General features: G+C 40.0%; 2 long non-coding RNA genes across 2 annotated transcripts; one reads left to right on the top strand and one right to left on the bottom strand.

Moving 5' to 3' along the window:
- Positions 1-1978: 1978 nt before the first annotated feature.
- LOC142057107 (uncharacterized) lies at positions 1979-24629 on the top strand. The gene is made up of 4 exons (XR_012660543.1): positions 1979-2025; positions 5869-6019; positions 19570-19758; positions 24419-24629. It is a non-coding gene; the product is annotated as an uncharacterized LOC142057107 (long non-coding RNA).
- Positions 4337-6408, bottom strand: LOC142057108 (uncharacterized). Its single transcript, XR_012660544.1, has 2 exons — positions 6351-6408; positions 4337-5285 (listed from the first exon to the last, which is right to left on the bottom strand). It is a non-coding gene; the product is annotated as an uncharacterized LOC142057108 (long non-coding RNA).
- Positions 24630-25302: the final 673 nt, after the last annotated feature.

Below are 25302 nucleotides of genomic sequence, written 5' to 3'. Positions count from 1 at the left end.
ATAAAAGGGCCTTTAGTCCGATCCAATATAAGGAAAATAATGTTCTTGTTCTAAGTAAATGATGCATATAGTATTTGGCAGAAAAATCCCTGATACACAGTGGTCCATCATTAAAAGGGCAGTGTTAAGTGAAATTATTTATGTTTCTGACCATGTAACACATTCAATGAAGGAAAGAACATGGGGTATGGAGTAGTGAACCAGAAGTCAGACTAATTAACTCAGTACTAAATTGCAACTGCCCGATAGTTCTCTAGAAACATCTCTTAACATAACACATGAGCTGGACATATCACATCCCATATTTACAGAGATGTTTTGCCTGGGAGAGTGACAGTTTTCTTATCTGATACCTACATTACCTGTCATGTTTGTTTCCTCATAAAATAAGGCCACGCTGACAATGCTAGCTTATGTGTTAGTCTTAAATGGCAGGAAATATTTATGAATCAGGTGATTTCTCTTGTAAATCTCCTGGTATCTATTGTTTACATCTCACTTAAATTTACAAGTGTTAATAACTACATTGGGCAACTACAGGACTACATGAAAATATAAATAATCAATAATTATAACAAAAAGCATTCAAGATTGTGGATGTCTGTCTGAAGCACAGTGAAGCAGTCCCTCTGACTACGGAGTTCTTAAAATTGAAATCAAAGTATCATGGCAGCAGGTTGTTTCAGGGAATATTGGGAGGGGAATGGGGAGGGAATACAGAAAATTATTTATATACTATAGAGGATACATAATTATAGAATATAGTAACCATACATTTATGATTGCAGAAAAAAAACATGTACTGAGTTCATAAGTTTTGTAGGGCTTTGTGTACACCACAGTTATTGTGACAAGAACAAGACCAGGGCATTTGAAAGGTTGATGTTACTGTTATCAGTGTGCTTAGATAGGAATAACACATAGTATTTTCTTTCCACAATTAAGGAATTTGCAGAAATCAGAATATGTAAAAACAGACTAAAATTGAAGCTCTTTCTCTTAGAGAAAAGTGGAGACTTATTTTTAGTAATGACTTTGTGTCATCAGCTTAGGACATGAAGAAGTAGTTTGCCTGCATAGAAGCCAAGAGCAGATGAAATTTGCTATGGAGACAGAGCGAGCGAGACGCAGACCACATAAATATGCACAGTATGTTATTTTAATTCATTCCAAAGGCTGTACTTCAGAAAAGATTTTCAGCCTGTTCTTTTAATTTACTGAATATACCAGTTTCATACTCTTCCTCATTCTGTACAAGACTAAAGGGCTAATGATGTTTTGCTTTATTTGTTTTCTTTGTTTCCAACCAAGTCTCTGGTTAAATGATGCACAGTTGAGAATACAGAAGTGTTAAGCCCCTGCAATTTTGATAGTAGAGTAATCCTGCTCCAAAAGTAGTTAAGCTAGTAGTCAGCCACTTTTAGATCTCACACCATTTGTTTTCTGAGTTACTTAAGAGTCCTATTCTGTTTCCTTACAATTAACTGATTGGTACATTTTGCTGTAGAACTTTTATCTAATCTGCCTGAGGAGAAGACACTGAATTGGCCATTTTTGTTCTTTATGTCATGTCTGTGTTTTAAAATTTTGTCCACCTCTTTTGACATAAACCTTATGACTAGTTAATACTGAGCTGTGACAACAACTGTTTTTTAAGGGAATGGGTTTTCCATAGTCTGACATTCCCTGCTGGTTACTTATTCTCTTCTCCCATTGTGAAGTTGTCGTTTCACCGTCACCTCTGGTTTAAGAGTTATATATACTTAAATATACTCCCAACCTACCCACATGTACCATAATTCTACGTGGAGTCAAACATCAGAAGTGAGACAAGGTATCTCCTTTCACTTTCTGTTATACTCATACTCATCTTAATGTTTTGCAATATCATCCATTGGATGAGTTCATGTCTTTTTTTCCCCCATTATGGAGATTCAGATGCATAAGTACCCATGTAATAATGTTTACTTACTTTCAGTTCCTGATTCCTGGACTGTTCAGTGTGAATATGAAGACGCTCACACAGTGAGTAACTCTGTGTGTTTTATAAACAACTCCTACATCCTAAGTGATCATAAATACCCAGACAGTGAGATGGTCTCTGGTGTAAAACATACATTTACTAAAATCTTATTCCTTGACCACCCTTGTGGAGAATTACTCTCTAACAAAGAAAGCAACACTAATTCAAGGAGAAATACTAGGTAGCAAAGCTAAGAGCTGTATGTTTTTTACCAGCTTCTGTAACACAGCTTTACAAGAGGTTCAATATAAAATCTAATGCTACCCACGCTGTCAGGAAATATGTTTTCCCTTAGGTAGCGTCTCACATCCCCTAAGAAAACATGTGGTCTAAGAACTACAATCCTTTAAGACCACATCATGTTGCCTTATATTCATTAAAAGCAGCCTTAATTTAACTGTTTAAAATTTATAGGATATGAGTCTGTAATGTAGTCCTATTACTTTGAAACTTTGAATCTTGTTTTCTAAATCAACATCTTTTAGAAATCTTTTAAGTTAGTAAATATGTTTCTTGCCAAACCAGGCAGCAGCAGCTGCTTCTTTCATGGTATTCAATGTTGAAAACCCATCGTTCAGCCTCTATAGGGGACAGTTCAACACAGTGCATTATCATCTATAGCTTCTCACAGCTGCAGAACGGCCCCATCTGAGAAGACTGCCCTTACATCTTCCAATCCAGAATCTGTTCTACAGGGCCCAATGATGGTACAGAAATTAAAGAAGGAAAAAAAAAAAAAAGAAAAGAAAAAAGAAGAGTCAGTTGTGTGGTAGGATCTGCAAAAAACGAGGAACCCATTCATTGTCTCTGGTGAAGATTATTGTCCTTGCCAGCAGCTTGTGGTGCTGTAATGAATGTTATAAAGCTTGCATGTGGAAAATTCTGCAAGACTTTTGGTTTACAGTATTGTGGGGAAAAAAAAAAGGCAAGTAGGAACTGGAAATGGCAATGCCTAATAATTTATTCACTCCTATTTCATCCAAATCATGTACAGAACACGCTGTAGCATATCCTAACATTAGTAGCTCTTTTTTTGCCCAGTCTTTGAGGAAAGATCAGACTTGTGCCTGTTGTACCTTGGAGTACAATTACATTCAGTTTATACTTCAAGTACTACATAAGAAATAGAAAGTGGAAATTTTATCAGTGGAACATAACGCACACAAGCAGTTTTTAGTTATCCCATTTCAGTAAAACTCTGCACATTTGGAACTAAAATTGTTGCACTATTTCCTCAACTACTATGCAGTCCAGATAAAAAGCAGGTAGGAAATCTTCAGAGAATCGAAACATCTATGGCACAGAGTCTGACGGAATCCGAGCATATTTGCATAAAAAAATTATTATCGAAGTATGGTAACACTGTTCACATCTTTCCGTAGCCTGCTCATGTCCATCAAATTCTCTGTTGCTTTCACTCAAGTACTGTTTCCATTTCACTAGAGATATGTACCGGGCAGTGCCTGCCTTAAGTGTTAGCCAGCTCACATCAGCACATGGTAGTGGTTGGGACTAAGCAAATCAGGGGACACACAAAGATTGAAGGAATTTTATCTAAGAAAATTTCAAAATTATTTAACAAAGATTTCTACATCGCTTATTTGCAATGAAAATAATCCAAAGTGAACACTAGCCTATTTCCCAGGAAGGCACATTTCTTTTGAGAAGCAAGATAAGTACCATGCAAGAAACAAACTTGCATCTACCATGTAATAGTTCCTGAAATGGGTAAATTAGTGGATTCTAACCCAGGCCATGAGAACACGACCAGCAGCCATCCTGAATGGAGATGTCAGTCGGAATAGTACAGTTGCTTTAGTAAAACAATTAAGCTAAATGTAACCAGGTAGTTTAATTTGATTTTACACTCCTAATCTTAATAGTCCAGAAATCCCTGTAAGTCTTCTGACACTTTTTCATTTTTCATCCTGTTAGTTTGTTACAAAGAAGAGATGCAGAAAGAAACATTTTAATATAATTCGGCAAAGGATTATTGTGACTGGTCTTCACATGTAACAGGATGCTAAAAGTCCAAATTCCTAATAAAAGTAGAAAAGTGAAGGAGAGCATTGCATTTGTATCAAATATTACGTGACCATTACAAAATATTACCGAGATTACTGAAAACTGAAAAAGTTGATGTGTCAAACTGTTCTCCTTTGTTCCATTCCTGGCATATAGAGGGGAAATATTTATTAGTTTGCTAAATTATGTAGTCAAAACAGGTCTCTGGTTTGGTCTTTCTGTAGATGTTGCCTACTGCTCTGGATGCCATCAGATGCTGTGTCAACACCTCACAAGTCACATGGAGAATTATTTCTCTCTTTTACAAAAATTTACATTTTTCCAAACAAGCTCATCCTCAATTGGCATTTTAATAAAAAGACTACTCTCATGAGTATACTTACCTAATCTTGGAGAATAGAAGTGGAAAGGGTCATCTTTAGGTCATCTAGTTGACCCCTCTGCCAGTGCATGATTGTCCACCACAGTGCAGTTTTTAATTCTTTGGTTATTGGCATTTTATGCCATGTACAAAGCGAAGCAGGATTTATCGGTTTAGACACAAATTCTGTGAAGGAATTCTGCATGTCCTGTTCAACTTAGCCAATATAAAGACGGGGAGATTTTGCACGTTCTCCTTTCAGACAGAGACCGCAACCAGTGTTTTTGGCTTAAAATTACATCAAAACTAAAAAACTTTTTGAAGTTAATTCTTCAATTGTTCATCTAATTCAGTTGCACCAGAACTTTCATAGTTCACTCTATAGGTGGTAGAACAGGATAAAGGGTAAAATTAACAATTTAAACTGTTCAGAAACATAGTTCTCTCTCTCAGCATTGTCTTTATTAACATAGTCCCCAGACCAGAGCTTTTCTTGTCTTCAAGATGCTGTAACAATGGTGATAAGGCTCTATGGGCCATCTCCCACACTGTCTCAGTCCTGATTCAGCTCTCTTTTCCTGCAAAAGGGCTGATGCTTCTTGGATTTTGACTGATTTACAGTTACTGTGTTCCCACCAGTAGAATCTTAATGAGATTCGGTCCTCAAAACCAGGCTCCAACCTTTCATCAATGTAGCAGATTACAAGATAGTTAAGGATCCCCAGAAGATCTCTCAGTGCTATCACAAAAATGATAGTTTGTTCTGCTACTTAGAATCCTTCCAGGCATAAGGTTTCTACAGAATCAAATATTAATGTGTTTTCCTAGTTGGATATACATAGTAGGTCCATAGCTTCTACTGCTCTGCTCACAAAGCTGTAGAGGAAACACAAATTATTTGGTATATTAATATCTGTATTGATATCCAGGGTCTGCTCTTTCATCTTTCTGCACCTTTTAAGGCATTTGCAAACAAACTGCAACTGATCTGTTCCAAAATGGAGAAAACACTCAGTTAGGTCTCTAAATAGCTCTTCAGTGTCTTTGTTTGGGGATTCTGAGAAACTTTTTCTTGTTCAAGACTCAGTTAGGATGTAAGACCTCAGAAATTGCTCCTCTCTAAGTTTTGCTGTTTATCCACTATTTGCCTAACATATGGACACGTACTGTGTACTATTAATACCGTGGATATTATATTTCAGTTCTCTTTAACTGTTGCAAAAACCTTGGTGAAAAAAAAAAGAGCCCCAGCATAAATACATATATAAAGCAGAGTTATAGAATTGAACACCATTTCCACACACAGTTAGAAAACACATTAAATGTCAAAAGATGTTTATGCTAAAATATAATTTATACACAGAAGTAATTGTTTGCGACATTTATAAACACGGTATTTCTACAAACAGTTACAATTTTAATTCAGTCACTCACAACCTCTCTTATCACTGCTTTCTAGGTTGCCTTGATTGCTTGGTCTCCACGAGAGCAAGTCTGATTTGACAACAGGAACCAAGAGGTACTTACTTCAAAATACCTTGTTCACCTTGAAGGACGTTTACCCAGAAAGTGAGAGACCTTAGCTCAAATCATTCCATTGAATCGAGAAAGTAAGTCTGAGCTTCGATTTTCTAATATATTAGTTATAATAATAAAAATGTCTTATTTTTATATTTGAGATAGAACATAAATCTAGGACATCAAACTGCAAATTCTAGTCCATTTCTTTTAGGCTCTGCGGAATGGGGCGGGAGTTCTGGATATAAGTGCCTTAAAAAGAATACCCTATAGCTGAAAAAAAATCCCCAACCACAAAAAACCCAAAGTGATTCATTCTGAACTGTTTTGTTTTGTTCAGCAGTTGAAACAGCAGAAACTTTTTTGCCTCACCTGATTTATAACACACATTTAGTAGTCATTACAATATTGAATGTTACTTACCATTTAAGAGTTTTCTAGAAATAAGTCAACCATTCATTTTTTCCCAGGCTTTTACAGATCTTATTGCCATCTAATCTAATGTCCACAAACCCACTGTAAACACAGACTGATGTAAAGTAAACAATGAAACCTCAATATCAAATAAACAGAACACTGAAGATTCAGAGTTTTTTTCTACACAAGTCTTCCCAACTTAATTTACAGCAAACTTTCCATATGTATCAATTTTCATGGGACTTTATAAACTTTACATTGTTTTCTTTGATGAAGTCTACAGTTTCGCTGACTGTACAGGGGCTTTGGTGATACTTCCATTAGACGTGAATTCAGAAAGTAAAAGAGGTGCTGCGTACAATAACAAAATGTGTATTATTTAATAGTGAGGTCAGGAAGAAAATATTTTTCACTTCTTCCAGGAAAATAAAAAAATGCTTTCAGAGAAATTAGTTAACTTTTGTGAGAGCTTTTGTATGATTTTTGTAAAACTTTCATGCGTCTCTACATTAAGACTTCCACAAAAGAGAGGAGCTTTAGTGTAAACTTTTGTAGACATGCAGAAAGAGTTGTGTTTAAACATTGTTATTCTGCTTAATTTCACAGAAGGTAGGAAAAAAGCCTGGAAAGTGGTTTTTAATGAGCTGGGTAAGGGTACTAAAAGGGCATTTGATAATTATCACTGTAGAGGAAAACAGTGAAATGTTTTGTAAGAAAAAAGATTCTTGGCCAGGTGAAGATTATCATATTAGGGAAGAGAAAAGTGATGAACTATGAAACCAAAAACTGAGGACTCATGACTAATTTTTATGTCCAGATACTACTATGGGTGGTTTTAGGAAAAAAAAAATTAAGCATAATAAACAAAATCATAATTTTATATATGCCAAAATAGGCAGAACCTAATTTTGCAGATGCAATGTAGATATCTAGTTACCTGGATTTTTTAACTGGCTCAGAAAACACAGTCAACCACAGTCTGAAACTTTCTAGTTAGAAAATACCAGGGACCTTTTTATTAAAAAGGTTGCAGGAAATGGTGCATTAGTAGTGTTTTCTTTAAAAATACCAGTTATATCTCTGCTTGGGTTATCTGAATAGAAAATATAAAGTAGGAACATTGAAGGTAGAAAAAAAACAGTGCAGGACAGTGAAAAGGGCAGAGGTGTAAAACTCAGCCCAGAATGGAAAAGGCAGGTGTGGCCAGGATAAAGGAACTGCAATCCAAACATACCAGAGAAATACCCAGCATCTTTTGCAAACCCTCCCCTACATAATTAGTGCTCAGTTTTGTGTGTTCTGATCACCAGAGGGATTTTTGAAGTTGAGAATTCAAAAACATTCAACCCTGATTCAAATTCCTAACCTGCTTTCACCCTGATTTTAGTTAGGCATTTAGTAACTAATCAATCAATGTATTAATTTAAGGTTTTCAGATAAACTAAGGGCAACCTATTAAATGACATAAAAGTTTCTCTGCCTCACTGCATAAGGTCATGTCTGCAGCACCAAAAATACCAATTTATCCAGGTGAGTTAGAGTAATCCCTGAGTTTACACATGTTATTTCTGCTTTTAATAAATTTATGAAGAAATTTTGCAAAAAAAATACATGTCCTATAAAAGAAATCTCCAGGCAGTTTTTCAGTCAAGTCATTGGTCATAAATTTTCAAAAAACATCAAAGCATCTTTTAAATAAATGTGTCCTTCAGGAAGATCAAATGCAGAAAAAGAGATTCACTGTAAGGTCAATTTATTCCTAGACATGCCAGAAATTTGCTTATATGAGTGGATCGGTGAAAGGTTAGCAGACGGATCAATACCTCTCTGCTTCTGCTGCAGCAATGTCTGAAGTAACTGGCTGGTCATTTTGTGAGTGGTTCTTTTGCTTTTCAGAGTCTCAGCTCAATAGCTGTGACTCTGTCCAAGCCCTGTACTTCCCAAAGTACGCAGAGACTGGGGAATGGGTAACTAACAATTGTGAAAATAACTTGGACATCCAAATATGCTTTCTGAGGCAGTCATCTCATGAAACAGACCAAACCTTTGAAAAGCAAGGCCAGTTTATAATACAAAATGTTGTATAAAAACATATTGTTTTAAAATATATTATGTATAAAAAAACTTTTAATAAGCAGAAAAGACAGGTACACCTTAAAGAAACTGCATGTTTTAAAAAAGTTGGTTTGTGTCATTAGGATAAACAAGGTGGGAGTTAATTTTTTCAAATAATGGATTTTAGGTCCAGGTAGATAAGTCAAAGACAATTAAGAAAAAACATCTGGTCCAAGCAAATATGCTAAAAACATAAAATTATATAAATAGGCTGGCTCTCAAGAGTGCAGAGAAATGTAACTGTTATTGTCCTGTTCATTATGAAAATAAGTTATTTGTCTGATATTCAAATATATAGTTTTATCATTATAAAAATCGATGCAATTAAAAACCACACCTAATTTCCAAGGTCTTTTAATTAAGAAAGTTTTTAAGAGCTCAAAACTTGCATATCCCTGAACTTCTGGATGCACTAAATTGCAAAAGCTAAAGGTCCAAGAACTGTTTTTGTTGTAGGGTTATATGATTCCAGAGTGTGTTCTGGAGCACAAATGGGTCAGTCCTTATATTAATTTATTTCAGACATCGTGTTTCATTTATTAATTTTTCAAAGTGTCTCACTCCAGCTCAGTTCCATGGGTGGAGATTGTCATGTGCTAAAGAAAATGTGCTGCTCTGTTTTTGCTGGCTTTGCCCCATGAGTTTAGAGACAGGAGACAGCAGCAGAGTCGCTCCAGCCCTCCTGCACGCTCCCACCATGCCTCTCTGCTCCCAGAGCAGAAGGGCTCCAGGAGAGCTGGCAGGGCTGAAGTGTCAGCCCTTCTGCGTTTCTGCTCTGTCCTAGTGTGATCTGAGGTCATACTTTCCTTCCATTCACAGAGCCCATGGCTCAAATATCAACCTTTGCCTGCATAACTGCCTGATCCAGTTCCTACCAAAGCCTGAGTCTCAGACCCTGCATCCCTTTTCCTGGTCACTCCAGCAAGACCCATCCTACACACCTTGCTAGTTCACTCTCTGTGTGCTGATGCTCTCTGTTTGTTTTTACAGTTCTCTGATTTGAAAGGTAATACTTTTGATGCTTATCATTAGTCATGTTTGAAGGGAGAACAAAAAGGCAGAACTGCCCAGTTAACTCAGCAGAGGTTATATGGTAACTCATTGCAGGCAAACACGTTTTCATGGAAATAAAGCTGTCTAAAGATAAAGACCACTAGTGAAAATATTTAAAGTATTTGTATTAATGTGTGAATATATTACATGTGAGAGGAGCATTTTAAAATACTTACTTTACAATTTCATGTTAAGACCATTTTACTATACTTACGGCTTAAAAATTGCAAGGTGTCCCTAAAAGCATGGATATTCCTTATATCTGAAATTAACATTAAAAACATGAAACTTGAGTAGTTAATTTGAATTCATCCTAATTGTCAAAGCAAAAGGCAAAGAAGAAATACTGTAAGCTCTTTGGGGTAAACTTCTCTGTTCATGCTACAGATGTACTTGCAGTGAAATAGCAGCACACAAGGAAGCACTGATTTAGATTTCCTTAATTTTTTATTGTGTTAAGCAGTTAAAAGAAAAAATCAGTAGTGCGATGACTGAAATTCTAAAATGGTAAAAGAAAGAGCAACTTCTAGCTCTTGATTTCCTCAGGATAGCTGAGAGCCTGCAGGGTCAGCCAAGTAGTAACTTGTTGATGCGGTGTCTAAATTGTGCCTTGCTGGCTGACTGTGGGATTGCTTTATAGCCCTCCGGGGGCAGGGGCTGAGGGTTTTGGAAAGCAGGTTCTTCAGGCAGCACAGGTCTGAATAGCTCATCTTAAACCTTACTGTTGGGGTTTTTCCTTTTGCCCAACTTGACTCCAGGTGTTAGTGGTGCTCTTCATTAATCAAATTATGTGTAATCAGAGTGAGAACCAGATCAGAAATTCCAAAAAAGAAAACGCAGTGAGTGAAAATGGCAGGTATATCCAAATGCTGTTGTGAGCCTTATCTTTCAGAGGCGGCTACAGATTCCTACTGTTGGAAATAGGGCAATATATTTAGGGGTCCTATTTCTACCTCCTAGTAGGAGGTCTCTTGAGACAAATTGACAGTAGTTTTTTAAAAAAATCTTTTTTTGTGCCTGGCAAGGCATAATTTGGATGGGTTTGAACCTGGATTCCCAAGAGGATCAAGCCAGCCTAGATACATAAGCGTAACTTTGGGGAAGCCAAAAGTGCTTCAACAGTAAGGAAGGTGGTAAGTATTTTTGTATTGACATCAAAGGGTTGTGATGTTTATACTGTGTTTGATGTATTCAGGGATCTGGCTTATGTGTTACTCAGCCATTTAAAAATTGCAGAACACAGTCTCTTCTCATTTTCTTCTACATCCACCATAATTTCCCACAGCCATTCCTGAAGTGGTGGGAATAACTCTACAGTGACAGAATAATACTTCTTTCATATGCCATTTTTGCTTGACTCTTCCGCAGAAAAAAAAAAAAAAAAGTAGAGCAAGATTCTTGCTTGTTTATGCATTCTTTCCACTGTTCAGTTCATTATTCTAACGAATGACCTAGATGTGTCTATAAATGTAATTCATATCTACTTTAATGTTTGCGTAATGAGCATCTATATGTTTTGGGCTTCTGATGTATTCTAAAAAGAATCTTCAAAATTTCCTTTTCGTTTGAAACATAGCAGAATATCAGACCTCAGTTCCCTACAGAACCAGATGCAATGTTTCTGGGAAGGACTAATAGTAATTTTCCCCTTTTGAGGGGTTATTAGCTCTGCACAAATAGATTAAAACTGGCTTGCTCGTTGTACTCCAAAATAGCCAATACACTAGGTCCAAAGGAAAACTAGTGCACATTGTTAGATTGATAACATTAGAAGTTATTCAAGGTCAAATTCTTTGAATTCTTATGGTTTGAATTATTTTTTACTCTTTGCCTAGCAGAAAATGCAATCCATGCTACTGATGTACTTTTACCAGTAATATATTAGAAACTTCTTATTAATATTAAAGTATTGCTACTGACAGCTTTGCAGCTTTCCAAAGATACTGGTGAGGTGAATTTACCTAACTGTCATTTACTTGAAAGCAGTGTTTCAATAAGGTTTTAAAGAAAAGCTCTGAAAAGTCACCTCATTCTAACTTTGAAAAGTTTTTAAAAAATAAAAAAGACCCCATTCCTCCCTCCTCCCGCTCTTGCATATGTATGGATGTTTGATTTAAATATGTTGGGGTTTCACCTACATGACATTTTATTTGTACATTAACAAAAAAGAATATCACTAAAATCCAGTGTCAAAGTTTTGAACGTGGTCTGCTCATCATTACAAAGCTGCTTGGAGTTAAAATTCAAAAATCCTCTGATCACCAAAATGATGGTGCCATAAGTTTGCACTTAACATGCACACACCTTGTACTACAGGGCATAGCTAACTAAGCTTGTTCATACTCTTCTTTATCATGAACTTATGGTGAGTGTGTTGAAAAATGCCTGTATGCTCCAGCTCCAACTTTTTGCAGGGTCATGTTCAGACCATATGTTACTTTATATAGCTTGCCGTCTTACTAGACGACAAGTTCTCTGGGATTTGGGTAGCTACCTCAGCACAAACAAATTTAATTCTGTAACTAGTGTTTTATTTGTATCATAATGTCATCTGCACTGAGGGGTAGGTACACTCAGGCTTTACTATGATATGTTTTGTGAGTTTTTATTTTAAATTAGAGGTACTGGCATTCAAAACTTCTTTATGCTAACATCTCCAGGTGTCAGTTTTTAGACTATACAGTGTAGTTGTTATAAATTCTTACCAAATATACTATGCAGCTTCCATTTTTTTTATGTTTCTTGATGATTTGTGCCCTTACAGTTGGTTCTGCCAAAGCGCATGACACCTGCAGCAGCTAGGATCCTGGTGTGGCAGGAGGAGGTACCTGTCTTGGAGGCAGCTGCTAACATGGAAAGCAAGGGCAGCTCTAACTTTGAGGATAGTTGGGATCTGTCCCAGTAGAAGTTCATAAACAGTGATGTGCAGCAGTGGCATAACACACAGGCACTGTTTTCACCATTTAACAACAGAAGGTGACTATAAAATAGTATGAAGGTCTCACAACAGTGCTATATCGTGTGACAACCTGTTGCAACATGTGGCAAATTTGCTGCTTCTTTTTCTACTAATGTTTCAAGGTGCTGTTGTGAATTCCTGGCGCAACAGCCCTCAGTGGGTCTTTTGCTTTCCAGCCCCCACGTCCCTGAGCCAGGCACCTTGCCAGTTGGCTGTGTGTGTGAAGGGTGTGTAAAAGAAACCTACAAGGCTGTTTAAAAAGGAATGATCTTTTATTCTCTTTTGTGAGGTGGAACAAGTAAATATGCTTGTCAGTACTTTTTTCATAATTCATAACCTACAGGGCGCTTGTTCTGTATCATACTGTTCTCCAAAATCCATGTCGCACCCATGCAAACGTGCACGCATGCACCAGCAGAAGACTACTATAAAACTTTGTTTTGAGTTCGCCCCAGGCTAAAAAGCAACAGAGCAGAGACTGATAGAAAGTATCAGGCAAGATCCTTTTTCTGTTGTTTCCCTAAGGCAATGACTTTGAATCATGAAAATGGAAGGAACTTTGCTTACTGAGAAGCACAGGCATAGGGCAAAAAATCAATTATATTTGTACTGAAATTTTTTTTTATCAGTCAGTGAAATCTGTTAGTTTGTTGATAGCTTTTGCATTGCAATGCCTGATTTAGCTTGGAACATAAACATCAAGAGCAGTAAAGCTCTGTGCTGGTTTTGTCTGAGAAAGGGTTCTCTTCACTGCAATGCCTGTAGTGGTCAGGGACCTTTCCAGCTTCCCACGCTCTGCCACGTGGGCGGGAGGCCAGGAGGGGCGGGGCCACAGCCAGGGCAGCTGACCCCGACTGGCCAATGGGACGTTCATTCCATACCACGTGACGCCGTGACCAGTGCATTAACGGGGGCAGTTGGTGCATAGGGGTGGTTGCGGCTCAGGGACTCGTGGCGTTGGGTCGGTGGGCGGCTGTGTCATGTGTGGTTTGTTTTGGTGGTTCAGTCCCCATCCCCCCACTAGGTTTCATGCCTCTCATTGTTTTCCTTTCCATTGCATTGTTGTTGTTTTATTTTAATTATTAAACTGTTCTTATCTCAACCCATGAGCTTTATGCTTCTGATTCTCTCCCCCGTCCCACCGGTGGGGGAGTGAACGAGTGGCTGTGTGGGGCTGAGTTGCTGGCTAAACCACAACAGTCTTTTTTGGCACTGCCCCTCCTTAGTCAACCTGGTATCTCCCAGCTCACCAGGGCTCACCATATTGATGCTGGCCTTAACGCGGATGCCCGCTCAGCATAGTGCACTGCAGCCCAGAACTCCTGGGCTCAAGTGATCCGGCGGGCTCAGCCTCCCAAGTAGCTGGGACTGTAGGCATGCGCCACTGCACCTGTGACTCTGGGCTCCATCTGTCGTATCAGTCTTTCAGGGCAGGAGAGTTGGTGTGTGTGGTGTTGGGTTGCTACATACCGAGTCAGTCATCGTTCCATCACTGCTGCACTTTGCTTGTTTCATCAGTTTATCTTCCATGGATTAGGAGATTTGTACTATGATATCATTGATACAACATAAGGATGACATACAATATTATATTGCAGTTTGCATTATGCGATTCAGTTCATCGGCTGTTTTCGCCCAAAATCAAATCCCGTTGAGGCACACATTGGATTTCTCCAGCCTCCCGCATCACCCACTAAGTGCACCCAGGTCCTCGAGCAAAAGCAATCCCACGAATGGGTTTGCCTTTGCCGGAGGCAGGAAGAACCCAGACTGTTTTGCCCAGCATATTTTTTACGTGCACTACAGGGACTCTATCCCCTTCCACAGTATGTAAGATTTCTGACTGGGCAGGGCCAGCTTGACTGGCAGATCCCCTCGTGTTGACTGACCAGGTGGCTTTTGCTAAATGTGTATCCCAGTGTTTGAACGGTCCACCCCCCATTGCTCTCAGTGTAGTTTTTAATAATCCATTGTACCTTTCAATTTTTCCAGAGGCTGGCGCGTGACAGGGGATGTGATACACCCACTGAGTGCCATACTCTTTGGTCCAGCTGTCTCTGAGGTTATTTCAGAAATGAGTCCCGTTGTCTGACTCAGTTCTCTCTGGGGTGCCATGTCACCACAGGACTTGTTTTTCGAGACCCAGGACAGTGTTCCGGGCAGTGGCGTGGGGGACAGGATATGTTTCCAGCCAGCCAGTCGTTGTTTCTACCATTGTAAGTACATGGCGCTTGCCATGGCAGGTTTGTGGGAGTGTAATATATATAGTCAATTTGCCAGGCCTCCCCATATTTATATTTCAGCCATCGACCCCCATACTGCAGAGGCTTTACCCGCTTCACTTGGTTGATTGCAGCGCACATTTCACATTCATGGATAACCTGTGCAATACCGTCCATGGTCAAGTCCACCCCTCGATCACAAGCCCATCTGTATGTTGCATCTCTCCTTTGATGGCCTGAGGTGTCATGGGCCCACTGAGCTAGAAATATTTCACCCTTATGTTGCCAGTCCAGATCCACCTCAGCCACTTCAATCTTCACAGCCTGTTCTACCTGCCGTTGTTCCGATGTTCTTCAGTGGCCCGACTCTTGGGGACGTGAGCATCTACGTGATGTACCTTTACAACCAGGTTCTCTACCCAGGCAGCAATATCTTGCCACAATATCTTGTGGCAGCCCAGATGGGCTCTGCACTACACTTTGCCTCTGCACTACAAGTTGCTTTGCTTCCACTGCTGCAGCACAGGATATTTGCCACCATCCAGGAGTCAGTATAGAGATAGAGCACTGGCCACTTTCCCTGTTCGGCAATGTCTAAGGCCAGCTGGATGGCCTTTACCTCTGCAAACTGGCTCGATTCACCTTCTCCTTCAGCAGTTTCTGTGACTTGTCGTATAGGACTCCATACAGCAGCCTTCCATCTCCGGTCCTTTCCTACAAGGCGACACGACCCATCAGTAAACAGGGCATATTGCTTCTCATTTTCTGGCAGTTTGTTATATGGGGGCTTCTTCAGCATGTATCACCTCCTCCTCTAGTGATAATCCAAAATCTTTGCCTTCTGGCCAGTCCATGATCACTTCCAAGATTCCTGGGCGACTGAGGTTTCCTACTCGAGCCCGCTGAGTGATCATTGCAACCCATTTACTCCACGTAGCATCAGTTGCATGGTGTGTAGAGGGGATGTTTCCTTTGAACATCCAGCACTGGCAGTCGGGGTGCCAGGAGCAGCTGTGCTTCAGTACCAACCACTTCTGAAGCAGCTCGAACCCCTTCATATGCTGCCAATATCTCTTTTTCAGTTGGAGTATAGTGGGCTTCAGACCCTCTGTATCCATGACTCCAAAACCCTTGGGGTCTACCTTGGTCTCCCCATGTGCTTTCTGCCAGAGGCTCCAGGTAGGGCCATTCTCCCCAGCTGTGGTGTAGAGCACATTCTTTACATCTTGTCCTGCCCGGACTGGCCCAAGAGCTACTGCATGGACTGTTTCTCGTTTAATCTGTTCAAAGGCTTGTTGTTGCTCAGGGCCCCATTTGAAATCATTCTTTTTCCAGGTCACTTGATAGAGAGGGCTTACGATCAGACTGTAATTTGGAATATGCATTCTCCAAAAACCCACAACACCTAAAAAAGCTTGTGTTTCGTTTTTGCTAGTTGGTGGAGACATGGCTGCTATTTTGTTGATCACATCCATTGGGATCTGATGACATCCATCTTGCCAAGAACTGGCAAGTTTTGGATTTCTTGTGCGGGTCCCTTGACCATACTTTGTTTTATGGCAAAACTGGCCTTCAGAAGGATTTGGACTATTTTCTTTCCTTTCTCAAAAACTTCTTCCGCTGTGTTGCCCCACACGATGATCTCATGTGAAAGCAAACTGTGTCCTGCACTCTGCTGCCAGAGGGATTGGGAAGCATGCATTAGCGATATCAGTTGTGGCCTACTGCTTGGCTGCCTTTCACTCCAGTTCCTATTGAAGTTCTAGCATGTCTGGCACAGCAGCAGTCAGTAGTAGAATGACTTTGTTCAGGCCATGACAGTCTACTGTTATCCTCCACTCTCCAGTAGACTTCCGCACTGGCCATATGGGACTGTTAAAGGGTGAGTGGATCTTACTGATGACTCCTTGACTCTCCAGTCAATGAATTAGCTCATGGATGGGAATCAGGGAGTCTCGGTTGGTGTGATATTGTCGCCGGTGCACTGTTGTGGTGGTGATCGGCACCTGTTGTTCTTTGACCCTCAGCAACCCCACCACAGAAGGGTCCTTCAAGAGACCAGGCAAGGTAGATGGCTGTTTAATTTCCTCTGTCTCCAAGGCAGCTATATCAAATGACCACTTGTACCCTTTGGGTCCTTGAAATACCCTTTCCTGAGGTAGTCTATGCCAAGGATGCACGGAGCCTCGGGGCCAGTCACAATGGGGTGCTTTTGCCACTCATTGCCAGTTAGGCTCACTTTGGCCTCCAATACAGTTAGCTCTTGGGATCCCCCTGTCACTCCAGCAATACTGATGGTTTCTGTCCCTATATAGTTTGATGGCATTAGGGTGCACTGTGCCCCGGTGTCCATTAAAGCTTTATACTCCTGTGGGTCGGATGTGCCAGGCCATTGGATCCAGTCCAGTAAGCCCAGTTATAACCCCTTTCCTCCACCTGGCTGGAGGCAGGGCCCCTCTAGTCCTGATCATGGCATTCGCAACTCACTTCCTGTAAATGTGAATCAAGAGTCTCTCTATTAAGCTCAGAAATAAAATCAGCACTTCTACTCCTCTGTCTGGGGAGCTGCTCGCTGGAAACTGGAGCAGCAGCTTTCCTGGAAGAACCTCCCTGAGTGATTGTTCTTCCTTGCAGCTCATGTACCTGTGCCTCTAGGGTCGAGGTAGGCTTGCCATCCTACCTCCTGTCCTCTCCGTGGTCACGCAGGTAGAACCATAGGGTGGCCTGCAGTGTGTATCCTCTCCTTTGAGCCAAAGGGCACTTATTCCTAACAGCTGAGACACTGCTTTGTCGAGGTGGGGAGTAGGACATATCTTCTTTGAGTTGCTGGACCTCTTGGGATAGTTTCTCCACTGCAGAGATGAGTGAGGAAAAGATATTTGCTTCATAATCCTGGAGTTTATCAATCACCTCCACCACTGTTTGTGCCTCATCCTGTCTCCAGGACATTACTGCCGATGAGTTTGCATACAAGGATGGTGCGCTCCATACAAACTTCCATCACATGGGTCGTGTGCACTCGGCTTCATCTGGATCTTTGGATGACTGTTGATTGTCCAGGTCACCATAAATCACCTCAAGCATGGTTAATTCTCTTAGGTACTGGATGCCTTTCTCCATGGTTGTCCATTTTCCTAGGCAATATGTAACATCTTCTTTGAAGGGGTACCTTTCTCTCACACCTGACAGGAGTCGCCTCCAGAGGCTGAGGGCTTGTGTCCCTTTTCTAATTGCTTTGTCAATGCTCCTTTCCCCAGAAAGGGATCCCAGTTGTTTGGTTCTTTTCCCACTAATTCCAGGCTACTGGCCCCGTTATCCCAGCATCGGAGCAGCTTCTTCATCATCCCGTTCTAAATGAGTTGACGTCCGCTTCCAATATTTCGACTTGTGTATGGGGGCAACTGATACTGGCACGGGTTGATTCTCTGAGTCAGCTCCAGTACTTGTCGTGGGGGTTTGAGTAGCCACAGTGCTTGTCCTGGGGGTTTGAGTGGCTGCAGTGCCTGTCACTTTGCCTTTCAATCCAGAGACCTCTTCCCCTTGGGAGCACTGAATACTTTTGAGGAGGGCTCGGCACGCATGGGCCAGGCCCCAGCACGTTGCAGTTATCTGTGTCTCTCTGGAGTTCCCAGCGTAACAACATACCTTCTCCAAATATTCTACTAGTTTTTCAGGATTCTGCACTTGTTCAGGGGTGAAACTCCAAAACACTGGGGGTGCCCACTGCCCTAGGTATTTGCCCATGCTATCCCACATGCCCTGCCACTCATAGCTATCAAGCCTTGGGGCAGATTTCTGGGTGATATTCTTAAGTTGCTTAGTCAAAACCAAAACAACATGCCCAAAAGCTAGCAATAAGTATATCTTATCTACCCAAGGATGTTCAAGATACAAAAAGGTTGTTGTAATAAAGACGGAGACATCATAGAAGAAAGTTGCAAAGATACCATTCCGTATTTCCTCCATATAAAATCTCTGCGAGGAGGAGGTATAATTGCTAATTGCCTCAACAAGGTCGTATCCAAAGTACAGTAACGGTTTCAGCAAAAACCCCAAATACCAGTTGAAGCTGAAAACCAGTGTTTGCATAACAAATCTCTTCAGCAAAGCATTACTAATCACAGCAGAACACAGCAGACTAAACAAACCAACATCAATCTTTAACATGAACTGCAAAAACAAGAACATGGTGCTGTGACCAGCAGCTGTTATTATCTCAAACCTTGTGCCCCACGTTGGGTGCCAAAAAAGACTGTTGTGGTTTAGCCGGCAACTCAGCCCCACACAGCCACTCGTTCACTCCCCCACCGGTGGGACGGGGGAGAGAATCAGAAGCATAAAGCTCATGGGTTGAGATAAGAACAGTTTAATAATTAAAATAAAACAACAACAATGCAATGGAAAGGAAAACAATGAGAGGCATGAAACCTAGTGGGGGGATGGGGACTGAACCACCAAAACAAACCACACATGACACAGCCGCCCACCGACCCAACGCCACGAGATCCTGAGCCGCAACCACCCCTATGCACCAACTGCCCCCGTTAATGCACTGGTCACGGCGTCACGTGGTATGGAATGAACGTCCCATTGGCCAGTCGGGGTCAGCTGCCCTGGCTGTGGCCCCGCCCCTCCTGGCCTCCCGCCCACGTGGCAGAGCGTGGGAAGCTGGAAAGGTCCCTGACCACTACAGGCATTGCAGTGAAGAGAATTAACCCTTTCTCAGACAAAACCAACACAAGCTCTCTGTAGATTGTATTCATGCAAATTTTCAGAGATGTTAACCATTATGAGAACCTTACTTAATCGCATCCTCAGAACTGTGTTGTACACTGTGCCTGTATTTAAGAAGTGTCTTTTTTTTTTTTTTCTTCAGAAATGCAGCCAAAAGTGTAGAAGGTTTGAATCTGGTGATCTGCACTATCTGGACCTTGGCAGAGGACTAAAGAATCAACAGCATAAAGCTTCAAATAGATTTACTGAATCACTCTCTGGTGGGACAACTCTGGTTTCAAAGGTACCAAGACCTTGATGGGAATGCCAGTTTTGTTTCTGAGGATTAATGGTGAGTGTCACTTGGCAGGTGAGGACGAAATCTGAGGTACATGACAATCTCCATAAACTGTAATTCATTAAATATGGCACCAGATCAGGGCAAGGATTCTGCTCATATCTTTATTTTGTATTTTTAGAAAATATTCTATCTTTAAGTTGTGGTTTTTCATTTGCTTAGCAGAAAGATGACACTTGATAAAGTTCTCAGAGATCTAGAGATGGTATGCATAATTAGTCATTTCGAAATTTCATTACCCCTTCAAAGGAAAATCTTTCCTCCACTTTCTGAGTAGTTAAAATGGTCATGGGTAATATCTTGGGAGTTGGAAAAATAACAGTATGCATGGTTTTGTTCACAAATGGTAAAACATAAAGAGGCAGCTTATGGGAAAGATAGTACAATAACAACACTGACCTCCTGATCTTTATAAATTAGGAAGTGCAATTTCTAAATCAAAAACAACACCAGAAACTCTGGGAATGGAAACAGGCTTAATTCTCTGTTGTGCAAAGAATCCGAGATTTCCATAACAGCAGGTCAGCTTTTCAGTCCTGGGTATGAGTCCACTTGTTTCATAAATTCCTGACAGCTGTGTGTTCTGCTGGCCTTGGGAACAAGCAGAAGCCAGTGGGGGAGATGCAGGGTGGGTGGCTGGGGATTGGCACTCTTTCCATGCCAACGAGATGCAGCGTTGCCCACGAGAGGGGACATTTGATTACTCCTTAGTTCCCACTGAGGGATCTCTTTGCCATCTAGACCCTCCTTCTCTCCTACAACGTCTATTGAATTGGCTGAAAACTGCCACTGCAGTAAACAACTGCTACCATCAGGAAAGAACGTCCCAGACCAGATCTCTAATCTTAAAATAAATACTAATCAGATATAGTGGCATTCACTGAGATTCTTTCCACTGCTGCTGCTTTTAATTTTCTACATGCAAGATTTCTTTGATAGTGTGGGTCCTGGAGCTTGACTGATCTCTAGCAAGAGTTTGGTGGAAAAGCCCTTTGAGGATGAGGTGTTCAGCTAGGTCTGGGAAGGTGGGGTTACGTGTATTTTCATTTAAAGGCATGCTTTTAATTCTTTGTTCTCAAAATCATGACTATGGTACCCTTCTCTAATCACAAAACTAGTCTTGTAGTCTTGTTTTTCATTATATTCATACCAAGCTAGTCACTATCTTGCTATTTGAAAAAAAGGTGTTTAATACCTTTGAATACAGATTTAATTCATTGGAGTAGACACTTTTCTCAATTTTCCATGTGTGTAGAAAATGACCTGCTGAGAAGAATACATTCTTATAATAAGGAGTAAGAAGATTTCACACCTCAAAGCTTTTTATTAAAAAAACAAAAATGTTGTTATATTGTTTCAATTAAAAAATATCTATTTTTCTTTTCTATTTATTTCCACTTTTCCATGAGACACAATTGTTAGGAAAGGACATAGAAAGCATCTCTTGTCTTCAAGAAACGAAGACTAAATGGATCTCGAATGAGGCATAACAGTTTTTTAATTCACAGAATAGTTTAAATCCAATTCATTAGCATAAGTGTTTCAAGTAAAAATAATTGTATTATTACCACGCTTCGTGCCACAGAGTTTGCAGGGATGAAAAAGAATGAATGTGTGGTATTTTCATTCTGTTTTCAACATGATTCTTCCTAACTATTTAACTTGGGTCACCAGAGTCCACCACAACTTTGTCATTACTACTTTGGGGTAGTTTTGTGTATCTTTTTACTCAGAGTATTTAACAAAGCTTTCCCAGACTTGCCTATCAGCCCAAACAGTTCTTACCAACATACAGCTGATATATTTGAACTAGGGTTTTTCTGTTCTGTAATAGTAAAACAAAATTGCAAGCCATAAAATTAGTTCAGATCAGTAGTATAACTGCATACCTATTTATAATTTTTTTTAATATATCTTCTTTATCTGCCATTATGCCTAATGTTATTAGTAGAGACTCTCAAATACTAGTTGGTAATTTAATATTCTTAGGACAGGATTTATCTTGAAAGGAAAGGTGCTTTTAAGGTACCTTTGAAAAGCAGGATAGATCAACCCATATATCTAAACTAAGGTCTCAAGTTATTCTTCTATGCATGAAATAGGACAGATTAATTCATAAGTGCCGCTACTTTCCAATAGCAGATGTATGATGGGCTCCATGACAATATACTAGAGTTAAGAGCAGAGAAAAGAATGTGACAAGAGGTCACGGATCAAAAGAAATCCCATAAAATAGATGTCAAGAGAATCCTTGCAGTCAGCCTCCCAGGCCACCCACCCACCAGCATGAGCAGCAGCAGGGCTGGCCCCAGCGTGGTACACTTCCCCTCCTTCCAGAAAAGCAGCTGGACGCTGTTTCTCCATTCTAGGAAATCAGTGTGCTGTTTGGGACACGTGGAGCACTTACAGTCCAGAAGTGAACGTCATACCTGCCTTGTTCCGACGGCCAGTGAAAACTGGTCCGACACTATTACTAAAGACTGCTATTCCATTTTTTTTTTCAGACTGGGATTTCGTGTTTAGTGGAAGACTCTCATGTTGCCATGTTCTCTGACCTAATTGCACATCTACAGTGGCCTTCATTTAGAATGGTCTTTTTTAAAAAATTCAATTGTTTTGCCTTGGTATTTCTTTTGCTTCCAATCATGTTAATACTGAACAGATCAAGAGTTAAAATACTTAATCCTGTGTTCTTCTGTTTTCTGTTTTTTCTAAAGGATGAGTCATATGAGTACGGATGGCCTTTTGTTATTCTTTAGTAAACTCAAACAAGAATATTCTCTCGTTAGAAAAACAATAAATCAGCAAACGAAAAATGTGAAACAATTTTATTAAAATCTTGGCTGTATCTTACAGTTATTGTTCATTTTTTTTATTTAAAAAAGACAAAAAAAGATAAAAATGTTCATAAAATATGCTGGATTGCTAGTGCAGAAGCCTAAAACCTGGAACCTTTCTATGCTGAGGTCCCATATGAACCAATAGCCGAAGTACAGTACACTAGAGCCCTTCTGGGAACTGCATGTACTGTCTGAAGCAATGGTGATTTGAGCAGAGACAACAGAGGCAGCAGCTGGTCCCTGAGCAGAGCCAATAGAGTGACTGTTCTATCTGCATGATGCACCCCAGCTTTCTACACAAACCCCATGGTAGAAAGGATAACCTACTTTTATGATAATTCAGTCTCAGACTGCTCTTCTGGTGGATTTAACAGGTTTTTGTTACTTAGAGATATAGCAAAACATTATTTTTGTGATTGTGTAAAACTAAACATAGATATGTACTCACAGCCAAGTTTATTCTTAAATTTATAAATATTTTCTGCCATTTTACATTACATTGATATCCAACAAACACAAGTTGTAGGGCACAAAAGCCTTTACAAGACACTCTCCTGCCACAAAATCTGGTAGCCATTTCATTAACCTACTTCCTTAGGCTGATAGGACTGTGGTATTTCTTTAAATAGTGAAGGTCTGGGTATTTTCAACTGTACAGTGGAACTCTGAATTAGAAACAAGAAGAAAGGATTCCATGTAAAATAATTCTGACACCTCAGTGAAAAGAAGAAGCATCCTCACAAAGGCGTTGGGCCAGCGTTCTAAATTAATAGATTCCATCATTGGCGACAAGAGTAGGTGCGTGTTCAGTACAGAAAAACCACGCCCTGGTGATAGATTTTTAATTCCCCAGTATTCGGTACACCCAAAGGTCATTAAACTAGGTTGGCCTGTGTCCGTCCTGCTGCGAAGAGAAAATGCTGTGGGTGCTGTCTGCTTCACCCGTATGCAGTCATAATGTTGGCTCTGCCTTAAGAGCCTTCACAGCTGTGCTGTACCACAGTTAGTTCCCAGCATGACTCAGACGAAGGATTTTATTTAATCTGCATAGGACTTTTGCAAAAAAGGGAATTTTCATTTGTGAAAACCATGGAAGCTGTGCGAAGCTGAAAACAGAGCATGTGTGAACAAGAGACTGCATCTCAAAAGCTGATTTCCCATTTTCTTAGGAAATAATTTCAGGGAAAATGGAAAAGTGGGGGAAGAGTGAAGCAACTTCATTGACTTGACCACCTTAACTCCTGTAATTGTCCATTAAGACATCAGTCATAATTTACATTGCTTCTAGCACATAAACAGGAATGGTTAAAGAAGTACATGGTGGTTTGGGTTTTTTTTGTTTAGTGGCTCTAGATTCAGCTTTTTTTTGTAGGTCAAATGTTCTTAAAAAGTAGGCTTTAAGAGTAAACTATGCCATAGATGCATCTTGGCAGTGTGTGTTGGTTCACTAATTTGGGAAAGAAAAAAAATAAAGTTTTTTTACACTTACCTAAATGCAGCCTTTCTTTTTTTTTTTCTTTCCCCTCTTCTTTCCCCCTTCCCCCCATGCTTTTGGTCACTCTTTGAACTATTTGCATTGATTTATTTCTGTGAAACTTTGTGAAAACACTGCTGTGAAACAAGGAATCCCCAACTGCAGGAGCAGCATGAATACTGTAGTCACCTGACTTAGAGGTTGATCAGTAGTTTTGGTCTACACATCTTTCATGGTGTCAGCAGTAAAGTGCAAATATGCTCAATAACTTTTATGAGTATTTATTTCAGGTTCCCCCATGCAAAAGTGCTCCAATTATCATATAAGTACCTTTTTCCAGTTTATTCCAGATGCCAAGACATTACATCCTTGGGAAGAGGAGTGTTAACAAAAAGCTACTTACTAAGTACTCCAAACTGCCTGCAAGACTCTAGAATCAAGACAGATGCGTTTCTAGGGGGGCTGTTTCTGTGCAGAGGATATCAAAAGGAAGCCTTTGATCATAAAGCAGCCATGGATGTTCAAGGAAAGTTGTTGTGCCACAGTCTGTTCAGGCCAGGTAATTAAAACAACACAGAATATTGAATGCCCAGTCAAAAGGAATTGACTCATTATGGTAAATGGCAATTTCCTCAGGGCTTTACACTAGAATTATAAAATCAGTTCTACAACCACTGTTATGTGAAGGTAACACTAATAAGAAGTCCCAGTGTAGCTGAGCATTCCCATTCATTATTTGCTGAACCACAGCAAATATACTGCAAACCCAAGGAAGATAAGGTCCCTAGGTTATTTTGGTTTTTTATGGAATGTAATCATTAAGTGATATTGGTTATGCTTCTATACAGTTTCATTTCTGTACAAATTCAAGCACACAGATTGATAGTCCAATGTCTATGGGAAATAATAGGTATCATGGATAGATCTGCGTTCATAATCTAGTTAAAAACTAGTTTAATATCCAAGGTGAACAAACTAGGACTGTTCTTACAATTTAAATATTACTCAATCAATCAAGTGTTCTGTAAAAATTGAAGGGAAATGTTGGTGAAGATAAGGGAGTCACGAAAGATGATCTCCTTTTTTGAAAGGATAAACTTAAGAAAAATAGAGAAATGTTTATTGTGGTCAAATGGGATGAAAATATTTGTAGAATTCAATATGAAAGTGGCTTTAAGTCAAAGACCATGATCAAATTTCTCATATTTTTGCCTTGGCTATTTA

Source organism: Phalacrocorax aristotelis, chromosome 5 (assembly GCF_949628215.1).
Source record: "Phalacrocorax aristotelis chromosome 5, bGulAri2.1, whole genome shotgun sequence".
Taxonomy (NCBI): Eukaryota; Metazoa; Chordata; class Aves; order Suliformes; family Phalacrocoracidae; genus Phalacrocorax; species Phalacrocorax aristotelis.
This window is presented reverse-complemented; position numbering and strand designations above follow the sequence as displayed.